Source organism: Gekko japonicus, unplaced genomic scaffold (assembly GCF_001447785.1).
Source record: "Gekko japonicus isolate JY-2015 unplaced genomic scaffold, Gekko_japonicus_V1.1 scaffold793, whole genome shotgun sequence".
In the NCBI taxonomy this organism is placed as follows: Eukaryota; Metazoa; Chordata; class Lepidosauria; order Squamata; family Gekkonidae; genus Gekko; species Gekko japonicus.
The window spans coordinates 320641-336534 of NW_015167076.1; the positions used below are offsets into that span (position 1 = coordinate 320641).

The 15894-nt window shown below is 44.0% G+C and overlaps 1 protein-coding gene across 3 annotated transcripts in view; it reads left to right on the forward strand.

The window, feature by feature from the left end:
- Positions 1 to 15894, forward strand: part of LOC107111758 (chromosome unknown open reading frame, human C1orf21) — a 208388-nt gene that overhangs the window by 110983 nt on the left and 81511 nt on the right. The gene's annotated exons all lie outside the window — the stretch shown is intronic.

Genomic DNA, 15894 nt, shown 5'->3' on the forward strand with positions numbered 1-15894 from the left:
TTTAGGATTCCAAGGAAGGAAAGTGTGTTTTGTTCTGTTATCTTCCAGTCCCGCCAAACATCGAGGTTGTTTTGATGAACAAATATGGGTGTGGTAATATAAATTATGCAGAGCTGTTTTCCGGCTGTAAGTGATCTAGGAACTTGCTTTGTGAAAAGCTAGAGGAAAATAAAAAGGGTTTGTAACTTTCCGGCAGTATGGGAGTCTTTGTGTGATGGACATAAAATCAAAAATAAACAATACTGTTCACTGTAATTAATACTTTTATTCTTAGGGCTGCTGTTTAATAACTACCATTTTTGTTTACTGAAACAACATGCCAGTTCTGGATTTAGTATAGGCTTTAGTAATGTGTTGAAGGTGCAGGATATGGATAAGCCTCTCTCTCTCCTGCTTTTTAAAGCATATTTTAGGTTGGGAAGGAAATGGCTGCAGTACTAATCAAAGCAGATACTTCAAGAGATTTTTTTGTGAAGGAAAGTGAATTACATCCTGATGGTGATGTAAACTGGAAAAATATCATTGCTGTTCCACATAAAACTGCTGTTTAAAGTTGTATGGAGTCTATAGATGCATAAGTGAAAGTAGTTTTAACACAGATTTAAAAATGTAAACACAGCAAACAGCTTGGGGTAGCACTGTTCTTTCCCTGGGTCTAGTGAGGTGGAGGGAGTCTCAGGCAGCCAATGCTCTTCTTTCTGGCCCAGGCAAATGGTGATAGTGCTACTCCTGTGTTAGTATTGCTGTATGTAGTCTAGAGAAAGGCTGTCATAGTACCCACATATCTTATGGGCAGACATGTACCACTCTGTATGTATTCCGTTCCTCCCTATGTGCAAGACTTTCTTTTTATGCTCGCTTCTGTTTCCTGTGACTGGTATGGCTTCTTTTCTTTTTTTTAAGCCCCCCTTTTGTTTTTACTTTAAGGCCTAGTTCCCCCCTCCTTCAAATCTGAAGTAGCATCTCAAGTCTGAAAACAGCAGATTGCCAGCTGCTCAAATATTTATTGAACTGTCTACAGTTATTCTGAGTGAGTGACTTTTTAAAAAGTGTCTTTGCTGCGCAGAGGGTAGTGTATAAATACAACTTTTGAAAGGTGGTGGTAGAATGAGGGTTGCTAAGCCACATCCTGCAATCCCTGGAAGCAATTTGGGGGGGCGGGTTGCAGGGCTTGGTGGCACACGTACATCACTTCCAGCTTAAACTGAAAATTGCACAAGGGAACTCTAGCATTTTGCGAAAACTCAATGGTTTAATGTTAGAATTTTTCTGGAATGCTAGAGAGTCCTGTGTCACTTATGAGGAATGCTAAGGTGCCAGGACGCCCCCCCCCCGACCTCTCACTGGTGTCTGAGACACCAGCAGGTATCAAGGGAATTACTGGGAGCCCTCCCACTGTTGCAGGAGACCTGGCATCCCTAGGTAGAACCCTTGCTGAAGCTACCTGCCTCCCCCCAACATGCAGGTAAGAGATTAGCATAAATAAGGAGTGAAGTTATAAAGACCCATTAATTTTCACATGAAAGAACTCATTGTTTTAGCTTGACAACAGTGCATCATAATATCCTGTTTAACATTCATAACAGGAGTGCTATAATTGCAGTACTAATGGCATTTTCACGTACAATGTTACCTCTGAGAAAGGTAAAATGAGATTGATAGTCTTTTCACATCATTTGGCATTTGTCTTACCCAATGAGGCCATATTGGTTTGTTGTATTGAGACTCCTTTGAATTACCCGTAGGGATTTGAGTTTTTAAATCCTAAAACGATTGTATAAACCATCTTTTTGATAGCCTTGTTCAATAATTGGGCTTTATTTGGGCAATGAGCTAAAGATTACATTTTGCATTTGATTCACTGTCTCTTAAAACTGGTAGAATGAGCCTCTGTTCAGGCTTTGAGCAACTGGGAATTCAACAGTGAATACTGACTTTACATAGGCCTGGCTCAGATATTTGGTCCTGTTGTAACGTTCTTTACGTGGCTGGGACCAGGACTAGGCCTCAGAGGCACATACACCTTGCACCACATTAATGACATAATATGTGAGCCAGATGGTTGCACATATCCCCTGTTGGGACGGGAAGGGATAATTTGGAATGGGCAAAATGCCCACACAAGCGCAGCTCACACATGATGCCATTTGCTTGGTGCTCAGTTGGCTGTACTCCCAAGGTCCCTGTCTTCACCACAGGGAGTCCATTATCACAGATGTGAATATCTGAACTAGGGCTTTCTGTAGAATTTGAGCTCAGAGTGCCTTAAATATGTCCCAGGCAGACAAACCTGGGCTTTCTTTTAATAAATACATCTATTTTGAGAGTCTGGGAAGAATAGGGTTGCCAGGTCCTCTTGCCATTGCGGCAGGTGGATTTGGGGGGCATTCTGGGGATGGGCGGAACATTGCCCGCAACATCCCAAATGCAGTGATGTCACCAGAAGTGATGTCATTGTGTTGGGGACATCGCATAATGATGTCCCTGTTTGGGGGTGGAGATTCCCCCACCGGCCAATTGGCCAGCAGATTGAAGCCCCCAAAAGCAGGGGGAACTGGGGCCTAGGGCCTGGCAACCCTAGGGAAGAAAGAAGTGCTAAGAAAGTAAGTGTGGTGGATCTGTCTACTGGATGTTCCCTTATTATACTATATAGTTATTTTAACATGATCCCTTAGAGAAAACCCTTAGCTTTAATTTCACTTTTCACTTGTTATGTTGGTTGCTTGCTGTGGCTGGTTATGGGCCCAGACAAGGCCTTGCCTATAGTCTGATAAAAGTTCCAAACGGTTCTAGTGCCAGGCGCTGTGAACTTAATAAGTTTTTTTAGCAGCAGCTGCTAAAACATTTTTAGGTTTCTTTCTGCTGCTGATTCTAGTACTAGATGGGAAAAGACTTGAATGGTAATCGGCCGACAGGAGGAACCTTTTAAGGGGCAGTAAACATGCAGCACTGAACTGCTGTGCTTCAAGCTAGGTAAAGGGTATCAAGCAGCATGTTCTCCTGGTACTCTCTTGACTTACCTTTATTCAGTAGAGGAACAGAGAGAGCCCTGGTGTGGAGAAGCTCTGATTTTTGGAGCAGCAATATCAGCAATCTAATACAAAGCTTTTTTATACTGTATTAGTAAAGCAGCAGTATCAGGAAGAGAGAAAACTAGTTGTTTTTATTGTATTTTGTGTATTATTCTCTATTTCGAGCCCAGGAAAAGCAGGAAGTAAATCCCTTAAATAGGGAAAGGTGGGTTGTGTGGGTGTGGGGGGGATTAAGAAATTGGACGGGACGTTGAAAAGAGAATGAGGAGGACATCTATTTCTAATAAAATTAAGAGGATCTTTTAAAAAAAAAAGCGTGATGGACATCTGTTTGTGAGTTGAGGCATCTGCTGCTTTTGACATTCTCCAGGGTCCATATGTCTAGAATTTTCATCGTTTCCCCCCCATGATGTTTGTGACAATCAAACTGACAGTGTTACTAATTATATTTTCCCATTTATTTAGCAAAAGGAATTGCTTGGGGCTTGGGATTAGGGGGTAACAGAAGGGATTCCTTCACACCAGCTGTTTGTAATTTTTGGACAGCACCCTAGCACCCTTTTTTTCTGCTGGATGCTGCATTCATCCAGGACCAAAAAGAGCACAACAGTGGACAGAATTGTTCAGGGCATGGCGTTTCTGCATGATGCAGCTGTCTAGCCTCATAGCCAAGTGTTCATGCATATAACTGCAGTGCTTAACACGGATGGACACGGTAGATTCAGAAGTTGCAATTTCTGCATAGGATTGGGAGAGTTCAGACTGAAGCTATTTGGTCTTCAGAGAGATAGCAAATTGAAGCCTTAGGCTAGTGTCTTTGTTTATTTTGTGCTGGGTTTAAAATGGTCAGTACAGGAACTGAAATATAACTCTGTGGCTGAGAATTTTGCAGTCACTGGGGTGCAAACCTAAAAACAATTGTTTTGAAGCGCGTGTTCTACTCTAGTGGTTCTCAAACCTGGGGGACAGGATTTCCCTCTTCTTTCTGGGGGGTGGATTAGTGGGTGTACACATAGGGTTGCCAGCCTCAAGCGGGGTGCCTGTAAATCTCCCAGAATTACACCTGTATCTCCAGACTACAGCGATCACTTCCTCTGGAGAAAATAGCTGCTTTGAAGGGTGGACTGTATGGCATTGTATCCTGCTGAGGACCCTGCCTTCCCCAGGCTCCACCCCCAAATTTCCAGGAATTTCCCAGCCCACTGTTGGCAAACATGCTGTGCAAGCACAGAGTTCCAGGGAGGAAGAACGCCCTGTGGAAGACAGAGACAGACTTTTCTGCCACTAGCAAACTGTGCCCGTGCCCAAACTGCTGTGCTAAACGCCATTTTCTGTAGCTTCCCTGACCATATGAGAACTTTTGGCTACCACAGCCTCCCTTCCTGCTGCCTTATTCCCTGGTTGGCTGGTTTTAGGAGAGAGTCTGAAATGCCTTCTTCTTATGCTTCTATGAATAGCGCTCCAGTTGACAGTTCCTTACGCATCAAACAGTGGGCATGTATTACATGTACCTGTGTACTGAGGATTCTGCGTGCTCATTCACTGGAGACGGAGCTGCCAATAGACTGAGAGCCTTAGATGGCAGAGAGAGCTTAGGAGTCCCAGGCTCAAGAAGGCTCTAAAGCACTCCTCTAGCCACAGTAAGCAGATGCTGAGCACTTGCCTGGTGGTGTTTTTAAGGTGGTTGTGGAACGAAAACCCCTTCTAATGCTTGCTGATTTCTTTGGAGAGTTGAGCTGCTGCTTTTCTGTGATGTACCAAATAAAACTGAGTGCATTACTGGGGAGGAGAGGCTCAAAGCAATGAAGAAATCAGATGAGAAGATGAAGCCATTAACACTGGGGAAGTGCTTGTATCTGCTCTAAACTGTTCCTAGCTGCTGAATGCAACAAGTGAGTGTTGGCCATTGGTTTGAGGCACTTAAAGTCAGAGAACAATGGGTTGGATCCAGCAGAGAATTCTGCATGTAGATCCATGAATTCCCCACGTCTTCCCATCCCCTTAGAGGGTAGCTAAATATAGTCTGGAAATGCTGTTCCTGGAGGAAAGGGGATGCCTAGGAACAGTGTGGGGAGGGGTAGTTGGAGGTCTGTAGTGGGCAGGGGGTGGGAAATCATCTCCTATGCCTGCAAAAATCCTCTTGTGAGATCTAAGCCAGTAGCCTGGGTGCTGGGGAATGAAGAGCCAGCTTGTTTGGACTTATTAGCTCTCCCTCCAAATGCAAATGAAGAAAAGGGAGAAAATGAGGGAAATGAGTTTAGGAATAAGGCCTCCAAGAAGAATAGGTCTCTGATAAACTAACACAGTTGCAAAGAAAAAAAATATTTTCTTCCATCCTCATTTATTCTGGAAGATGGCTTCGTACCTTGACTCGATCCAGCCGCAGTGCCCCAGAGACTTAACAGAAGCACTGGGAAAAAAAAAAGGAAGACCCCAGGTCTACAAGGGTCTGCCCTTGAAGTTAAACTTGGAAAATTCAGTTGGTGTAGAATGCTGCAGCTTGGTTGTTATCGGGAGCTATGCAGACTATACCTATCACACCCATTCTGCAGTCACTGGCTACCTCTTAGTTATGGAGGTTCAATTAAAGATGCTGATTATCACACACAAAAAACCGATGCTCCCTCTAAGCTGTGGAGTCTTGTGAGCAAAAATTCTGCTTTGTGAGCTACTGGCATTAAAGTTGTGAACGAGTGATTTGGCTACTTCATAAATTAGTTTACTCTGGAGCCATCTTTCCTGAGCTAAGACAAAAATGTGTGAGCTGGAGGTTAAAAAGCTGTGAGCTAGCTCACACTTAGAGAGAACACTGAAAAAACCCTTCATGTCTCTGGACTCTTATATCTACAGGAACATGTCTCCAGGTGTATTGTGTGTCAGCAGCTTTGCCCAAGTGAGCAAAGCCTTCTCCTACCTGCAAATGGGTTGGATCAGTAGTTGCCTGTATATGGGTTGGATCCAGCAATATATAGGACAGATGGTCTCATATTCTAGCTGTATCTGAAGAAATGAGCTGAGACTCACAAAAGCTCATACCCTGCCACAAATTTTGTTAGTCTTTGAGGGTGCTACTGGACTCTTACTCTTTTCTACTGTATATGTGCATTCTCTGTTGTGGCCCTCTCCTTGTGTGAAATAGCCTGCTTGAGGAGGTCAGGAATGTTTGCACACTTCAGTCATTCTGTAATCTGTATAAACGAGAATTTTCAGGAGGGCGTTTCTATAAAGGTATTAGGGCAATAAGTATAATGGAATGGGTAAGGAAGGTGCTTTTATAAAGCGGCAGCACTGCAGTATGTGCCACAGTGCATGCCGCATGTTATTTGTTGTGTGTACTATCCTCTTACTGTGTTGTTTTCTACTTCTGTAATTCAGTGACTTTGGACTGCATGCAACAGTTCTCTCAAATGGTACATGACTGCAACACATTCACAGATGGCTTCTGTTTTGGGTCTCCCTCTCCCCCTCTGTGACTTATGTGAACATTCTGCTTATAACTCAGAAGCCACTTTGTTTTGACGATTGCTAATACATAACCATGGGGCTGCTGTGGCTCAGTGATTAAGATGCTGAACTGCACCACTGGAAGGTCGGTAGTTTGGCAGTTCGAGACCTGAGTGCGACATGATGAAGTGAGCTCCCGTCTCTGGTCCTGGCTCCTGCCAACCTAGCAGTTCAAAAGCAAGAAATTGCAAGTAGATAAATAGGTACCGCTTCAGTGGGAAGGTAACAGTGTTCCATGCGCCTCGGTGTCTAGTCATGCCAGCCACATGACCACAGAGATGTTTTTGGACAGTGCTGGCTCTTTGGCTTGGAAACGGAGATGAGCACTGCCCTCTAGAGTTGGATTTGACTGGCTTTCCAGCTAGGGAAACCTTTACCTTACCTTTACCTAATACATAACCGGTACATTTTCCATCTCATGCCATGTAATTTAAGGTAAGCTGTTCGTAAAATATCACTGTAATCTGTATAAAATCATTCTTTTGGCCATTGCAGAATATTAGCTGACGAACAGATGTGGCTTTATCTCTTCTATTACACTTTGTGTTTTGAAGTCACGTTATGATTTGTACCATGCTTTATTTCTCTGGATGTAAGCAGACTGTGTCTCTGGAGTGCTGTATTTCCTTTGTGCAGCTCCTCCAGAAGGTGTTAGTTCACTATCACAGAAAAGCAGCAGATAATCCTTCTGTAGATAACAGAGAAGTAGGTTCTTCCTTCAAGTAGAGATGTCTGAAGTATTTTTACTCCTGGGTATAATCATCCAGAATGTTTACTGGCTTTCCAGCAAGGGAAACCTTTAATTTATCTTTACCTAATACATAACCAGTACATTTTCCATCTCATGCCATGTAATTTAAGGTAAGCTGTTCGTAAAATATCACTGTAATCTGTATAAAATCATTCTTTTGGCCATTGCAGAATATTAGCTGACGAACAGATGTGGCTTTATCTCTTCTATTACACTTTGTGTTTTGAAGTTACGTTATGATTTGTACCATGCTTTATTTCTCTGGATGTAAGCAGACTGTGTCTCTGGAGTGCTGTATTTCCTTTGTGCAGCTCCTCCAGAAGGTGTTAGTTCACTATCACAGAAAAGCAGCAGATAATCCTTCTGTAGATAACAGAGAAGTAGGTTCTTCCTTCAAGTAGAGATGTCTGAAGTATTTTTACTCCTGGGTATAATCATCCAGAATGTTTAACTGTGTATATCCTACAGGTCTGCAGACTTTTACAATTAAAGAGCCAAACTATATCAACATTCAGAGGAAGATTCAGGTGGGGTAGCCGTGTTGGTCTGAAGCAGCAGAACAAAGTTTGAGTCCAGTAGCACCTTTAAGACCAACAAAGTTTTATTCAAAGTGTAAGTTTTCGTGTGCAAGCACACTTCCTCAGATACAGATTCAGAGGAAGAGGTCAACAAAAAGCCAGTATAAGACACCCTGTTTGCATAACTGAAAATACATGTTAAAATACTACTAATTGACATTGTTCATAGATAATCCATAAAGTTTCTGCAACCCAAACGCTGACTGTTGTGAGTCCTTCATTAGGAGGTGGCAAACATGAGGTCTCACAATAAGTAAGTAGCACCCTACACTGTTGTCCTAGTGTACTTGCATAAATCTGCACATGGTCTGTGCTTAGATTACTGGCAACTGTTCACCTATATCATTTCCCTTCCTGTAAAGCATCTCCTGCCAACCTAACAGTTCGAAAGCAAGAAATTGCAAGTAGATAAATAGGTACCAGTTCAGTGGGAAGGTAACAGCGTTCTGTGCGCCTTGGTGTTTAGTCATGCCGGCCACATGACCACGGAAACATCTTCGGACAGCGCTGGCTCTTCGGCTTTGAAACGGAGATGAGCACCACCCCCTAGAGTCGGGTTCGACTGGCTTTCGAGCAAGGGAACCTTTACCTTTTACCTTAAAGCATCTCTAAGGAGCCTTTAGTTTTATTAGAATTTTGGTGGCCATTTCCTTTCTGTACTGTTTATTCTAGCATCCCACCTACCCGTCAAATATATCTTAACTTAAAAGATTGTGTTCCTTTTAAAAAGGCCATATTTGGTTCTGTACTGAGCAACGTTTGGCTCTGGAGCCATAGGTTGCAAGCTCCTGTGCTGGCAGCTGAAAACTTTGGAAGAAGAACTAGTTAAAAGAGCATTCACAGCAAAAAAAAAAAGGTAGAAGAGAAATACAGAATCAGTATTAATTCTTTCTGGGGGGAAAACTGGAACAAGAAGATGATAGTCAATTGCACACCATCTGGCTATTTCTAGTTCTTACTAAGTGACATCATCGCTGTTTTGGGGGGTTAAATTAGATGCATGAAATTCTCAGTTTGTGGAATTTGGCCCAAAATACAAATCTTAATGCTCCCTTAGGGCGGAACTAGAAGTGGCAGCGTCCTTTTGGCCACCATGAGAACACCACCACCGTTTTAAAGTGATTTAACAATGCCGTGAGGGCCTCAACTTGAGTGCGACCTCAGCCCAGCACTCTTGTGCCCCCCCCCACCTTTTCAAGTGCCAAAACAGCCACAGAGGGGTCAACATGTCAGTAGGTATGGGGGGGGGACAGGAGTGGTCTCAATTAGAATCAGGCCTTCATGGCATTTTAAAATCCACTTTAAAATGGCAGCGACCCAGAGGACGCAGTCATGTTTAGTTTGCTTCAGTTTGTTTAGTTATTTTCAGACGTCATGTTTATTTTGCTTCAGTTTGTTTAGTTATTTTCAGAGGCTAGCTGGGTTTGTCTGCAGTTGAAGACTTAGATTCGAGTCCAGTTGCATCTTAAGAGACCAAGATTAAGATTTTCAGGGCAGGACCTTTCAAGAGTCAGAGTTCCCTTTGCCAGATCAGTTTTAGTGCATGTTCAACCTCTTGGTTACAGGACTCCTTAGGGGCTAGTTCATACTGCTGCATTTCTCCATATGGTCGTGCGTGAGGGTACAGGACTGTGAGGAGAAAGAGGCTGACGTGAGAGTTGGTTGTATATGCCGTGAGCTGGCTGCTGCCACCTCGTCATGAGCCTTGCTCTCCCACAAGCCAGAGAGAAGGCATTTTAATGAGGGCCTTTGCTGCTGGAATGCTGAAGGCCCTGTGACTGAGGCAGTGCTGGCAGCAGAAGGGGTTGGTCATCGGTGAGGGAGGAGATGGAATTAGGGAGCAGGGAGTGGGAAATCAGAGGCTGAGTTGGGCAGGCTTCTCTTCTCATCAGGAGGGAGGAGATTTGAACCAAAGGCCCGGCCTGCCTGGAACACTGGCTCTGTCTCTCAGTTGGGCAAGCTGGCAGGCTTTTAAGAGCTCTGAGTGGGGAGGAATACTTGGCTCTCCTTCACTTTATAGGGCTCAACCGCAATCCATGGCTGTAACCTGTGTGTGTATATCTGCTGCCTGAGAGTAACACTTCATATATCTGATGAAGTAATCCGTGGCTCAGAGAAGTGCATTGTATAGCTAAGTGCATTGTTCTTTAAAGCACTGTTGCCCTGGTTTTAACAGACTAACACTGCTATCCTTCTGAATATGTTCTCTGTGGTGGCTCCCAACTTGTGGAACAGCCAGCCACAGAATGGGCAAAACAGAAATGTTCAGGAGGGTATTCTTGTAATGGCATTGATCTGTAATGACATTGATTCTTATAATGGCATTGCCTTATAATGGCATTGCCCATATCTTTGTAATTCCACATTCTGTATTGCTTGTGCTATCCTGGCCTGGCATTTGCTGTTTAATTTTGTATTCATAAGTCATGCAGCATTGTTCATTTGCACTGTTTATTGTATGCCTTATAATATGTGATCCCGTTGTTGCTTGCATTGTTCAGTTTTGTACTGCTAGTCCTGTTGCGCTACTCAGTCGATGTCATATACTGTATGATTACATTTCTCTCTCTGTGTCCTCTGTAAACCACCTTGAGTCTCAGTAAGAAAGGTGGGCTGTAAATAAACTAAATAGATAAACAGCAGCATTCTTTACTTAGAGGCCATATCAACACCCATGGAAAACAACAATGTAAGCCTTCATGCCCCCTAATACAGATTCGCTAATTTTTATAAATGTATACAAATTGCCTGGAGGCAGTTGTTATTTTCCACAGGTAATTTACGATGTACAAGCTCACATTATTTCTAATTGCATCATTCGGAGACCACCCCTAACTGCAAATAGCAACATATATGCTCTGTGTTGGACTTGAAGCTAACTCCTGTTCATTTTGAGAGTTCTCAGCAGTCCCGGGGGACAACATGAGGAATATACTGGCCCACTGTTAGGGAAATCCCTGTCTTAGCCAGTCATATTCCTACTTGGTTTAGGTAACACTAATGAGCCTTGCTCTCCCACAAGCCAGAGAGAAGGCATTTTAATGAGGGCCTTTGCTGCTGGAATGCTGAAGGCCCTGTGACTGAGGCAGTGCTGGCAGCAGAAGGGGTTGGTCATCGGTGAGGGAGGAGATGGAATTAGGGAGCAGGGAGTGGGAAATCAGAGGCTGAGTTGGGCAGGCTTCTCTTCTCATCAGGAGGGAGGAGATTTGAACCAAAGGCCCGGCCTGCCTGGAACACTGGCTCTGTCTCTCAGTTGGGCAAGCTGGCAGGCTTTTAAGAGCTCTGAGTGGGGAGGAATACTTGGCTCTCCTTCACTTTATAGGGCTCAACCGCAATCCATGGCTGTAACCTGTGTGTGTATATCTGCTTCCTGAGAGTAACACTTCATATATCTGATGAAGTAATCCATGGCTCAGAGAAGTGTGTTGTATAGCTAAGTGCATTGTTCTTTAAAGCACTACGAGTTTCTGTTGTCCTGGTTTTAACAGGTGGTGGCTCCCAACTTGCGGAACAGCCAGCCACAGAATGGGCAAAACAGAAATGTTCAGGAGGGTATTCTTGTAATGGCATTGATCTGTAATTACATTGATTCTTATGATGGCATTGCCCATATCTTTGTACTTCCACATTCTGTATTGCTTGCGCTATCCTGGCCTGGCAGTTGGTGTTTAATTTTGTATTCATAAGTCATGCAGCATTGTTCATTTGCACTGTTTATTGTATGCCTTATAATATGTGATCCCGTTGTTGCTTGCATTGTTCAGTTTTGTACTGCTAGTCCTGTTGCGCTACTCAGTCGATGTCATATACTGTATGATTACATTTCTCTCTCTGTGTCCTCTGTAAACCACCTTGAGTCTCAGTAAGAAAGGTGGGCTGTAAATAAACTAAATAGATAAACAGCAGCATTCTTTACTTAGAGGCCATATCAACACCCATGGAAAACAACAATGTAAGCCTTCATGCCCCCTAATACAGATTCGCTAATTTTTATAAATGTATACAAATTGCCTGGAGGCAGTTGTTATTTTCCACAGGTAATTTACGATGTACAAGCTCACATTATTTCTAATTGCATCATTCGGAGACCACCCCTAACTGCAAATAGCAACATATATGCTCTGCGTTGGACTTGAAGCTAACTCCTGTTCATTTTGAGAGTTCTCAGCAGTCCCGGGGGACAACATGAGGAATATACTGGCCCACTGTTAGGGAAATCCCTGTCTTAGCCAGTCATATTCCTACTTGGTTTAGGTAACACTAAAGACAAACAGGATTCATGTATGTGGTTTGTGTGTGTGTTATCCCATAGAAAAAGAGACAGAATAGCAGTCCCATAGCCAGAATAATTTTTTTGGGGGGGATGTACTCCAACGTGCCTACATCACTTCTGACATGCCTATGTAAACCAGAAGTGACGTAGGCATGTCGGGGGCAGGAAGGAGAAGGAGGCCGAGCCTCTTTCCCGGTGGCTTGGCAATACAGGTGCTGGTCTGGTGAGGGCTGGAGAGCCAGCATGCCTGTGCCTGCCTCGTTGCAGCTGCCCGATGGTTGCCTTGGCAAAGTGCAAGGTGTGCCAGGCCCTGCAGCCTGGCTGTCTGCTCCTGCCTGAGTGAGTCTTACAGCACTGGCCCTCGCCCCCTCCCAGCTGCCCCCTGTTATGCCAACTCCTCCCGGAAATTGTCCCCTCCCAGCTGCCCCCCGGGGGCAAGGCGGGGGAGGGGCTTCTCCGACCGAGCCACTTTGGGTCCTGGTGGGGAGTGCAGCACTTGTTCACCTCGCCCGCTTGCAGGGCTCTCCTTCTCCCTCTCCATCATGGTGTAGAAGAGGCAGGCAGAGCAGCAGAGAATGGGCTGACCCGGTGCCTCACTGCGCCTGCGCCAGTCCAGCCACCCCAGGTCACATAAGGCTGCGAGGGCAGCAGGGGAGGAGCTCGCTGCTGGCATCATTGCCCCATTCATGAGAGGGCAGCGGAGAATGCCCCGGGCTCCCTACCCCTCCTGGCCAACCATGAGTTGTGCAAAGAGGTCTTCAAGGTCCCCAGCCTTTTAGTTTCACGCTGATATAAGCAAGCGATATTTCCAAGCCTTATAAACATGTTTTACCATCTCCATGTATCACAGTTGCTATCTCAAACAGACCTGGGTAATGGGGAAAAAATCTATTCGCTGCCAGATTATAGGTGGCGATGCTTAGAGAGAATCATTTGTGCTGTGAGATAAGAGAGGGAATTCAGTCTCCTGAATTTGTATAGATCCATTGTACAAGAAGGTTTTTTCCAAGGTAAATGTTTTAACTTGTTCATCTTGTTTAAAGCAAAATCAATGAAGAGTAATTTCTGTGCCTCTGTGCATGCAAAACAAACATTAATTCTCTGATACTTGCTGATGAGATGTCTAATATTTAATCGTGTCTTGGAAGTCAGACTGATATTAGAGAGGACATCCCTGGGTCCCACATGAATTTGCTGGGGGCATTTCATATAATCTTGTCCTGCTATTTCTTCTCTGCCTTCCGTTGCAGCCCCCATAGCTTCTGTTTCCTGCTTCCTTCTTGCCCACCCACCAGTCAACCTGCCTTTATATGCCCCCTTATCTGCTTCCCTGCAGGAAGACCTCATTTGCCCATGTATTTCCCTTCCCCCACTATTTCCTCTTTTCCTCCTCCTGGCAGCCCCCATATCTTCCTCATCTTTCCACCAAACAACCTACCTTTTATGGCTCCCCCATCTTCAGCTATATTGATTATTTACTTCATTTATACCCTGTCTTTTGTTTAGATTGCAACTTTTTCTGCAAATCTGGAGCTTTCCTTAGGTTTGTAGAAAGATGTTGTGTCCGTTCATGGCTTCAGTCTCTGCATTTTAGTCTCCACAAATGAGGCCATGTTGAGAATGAGATGTCTTGGCAAGCAGGGGACCTTCAAGAACCTGCAGAGGGCACCTCATTTGTCCTGCTGTGAAATCCTTCATAGCCTCTCTTTTTCCTGCTTCCCTCTCTCCTTCCCACTCACCAACCAAGCCTACCTTTGTCTGGTCCTGTCTGCAGCTTTTCCTCCTTCAGGTTTGTAGAAAAGATCTCTATCATGTTTGTCCATGGCTCCAGTCTCTGGATTTAAGTATCCACAGTTGGGGCCATGTTGAAAATTAGACCTACTGACAATGGATTTCTGTTTTCCTGACAAAACACTAGTTTCCCTCTGTGTGTGTGTGTGTGTGTGTGTGTGTGTGTGTGTGTCTGTTTTTGGTCTTCTCAGATTCTGATCACAACCGGTAATTTCAATCTTATGCAAATTTTCCTGCAATGGCAAAGAGTGGAGGAGAATAGATGTTCTTCACATTGTCTGCTTGGTATGTACACTGATTTGATGCAAGCCAGGTCTTGGCCTTATTGTCTAATGATGCTGCGAGGTAAACTTATGGAAAATCAAAAGGATGAATCCCATGTACAGTTGAGTTTTGCATCTGAAAAACTTATTAAAATAAAAACATAGCAATTTCAGAAGAAAACACAGTGAAATATCCAGTAAAAAGTTCCTTAATTAAAGCATTGCAGCAACAAAGTCTTCAGGAGAAGATTTCTGGAAAAGTAAAGTTTTTTACCCAGTGACTAAAAATCACAAATGAGAAGCCTGCCATGTGGCACTAGGGATAGCTTTCCAGAGTGTGGGTGTCACTACTGGGAAAGCGTGGCCCTGAACTGTCCACATCTTTGACTCTGTAAAGGCTCGGGTCTCGAACTGCTGAACTACCGACCTTCCACAGCCTGCAGTTCAGCGTCTTAACCACTTGAGCCACCGCAGCGACTACCCAGTGACTAAAAATCACAAATGAGAAGCCTGCCATGTGGCACTAGGGATAGCTTTCCAGAGTGTGGGTGTCACTACTGGGAAAGCGTGGCCCTGAACTGTCCACATCTTTGACTCTGTAAAGGAAAGGATGCAGAGTAAGACCAGCAGGCACCTGAGGGAATGGGGAGGTGCATATGGCAGGAGGAAAGTTCGTGACCACTGATCCATTTACGGTTTTGATTGTCAGTCTCAGAAATACCATTGCGTATCCACCATGAATGTTTGACGTTGAAATTCAGAGAGGAGAATTTTTGGCAGCAGATTTATTCTCAGCTCTGATTTCATGGCTTTCCCCCCTCCCCCTTTTTTTCTTTCTTTGTTGCTCTCTCCTCTGTTTTTCTGAATCAGTAAATGGAGCATCTTGCTTTCTTGGAAACAGAATGTGAGACACAACATATGTAGCTAAAGATAGGTAGTATTGTGTATTAATTATAACATAAGATGGTGTGTGTGTGTGTGTGTGTGTGTGTAAAAACATGCCCAGTTGTTTTCCTCTGGAGTAGTGAAATACCATATCTCCCCTCCCCTGTTTCCTCCTGTGTTCTGAACTATGAAGTGGGAAATCTTTGACAATATTTTGTAAGCTGCTTAGCATTGCTCATTGGAGGTCCATAATGAGAGAACAAGATCATGGCTACATCGAGAACCCAGTGATTGTGTAATGTACTCTGCATATTTTTTGTAAATCCTTCATACAAATACAGGGTTGGATCCTGCAGCGGATTTTCCTGGATGGAATTTGCCAATTTCCCTTTCCATTGCAGACCACTGCATTCCCATTCATACTGTTCTTGTGGTCCCCTGTCTCCCCGGAGCAGCAGTGGTGGGGCCATTTTAGGTTATAGTGCAAAGAGGAGAAAAATAAGGTCCAGTCCACTGGTGGAAATCCCTTCAGAAAATGTTCTCCAGATGCTCTGAGCCATAATCTGGATTTAAGTGTCTGCTGTATGGAGACTTTGCTGATTTTCCACATTCATTAACTCCTAGTTTTGAGTATTCGTCTGTTGCACTGGAAGTTGTTTTGTGATTATCATCTGCATTCATTTTGGACAGTCGCTAATAATGTATGCAAAGCCTGATACCCATGCTTTGCTACGGTATTTAACTTCCGTAAATCCAGTTATAATACTGATGATGTAAAGTTTGAAATGTAACATTTGTTGTAGGAATTCTAATGGAG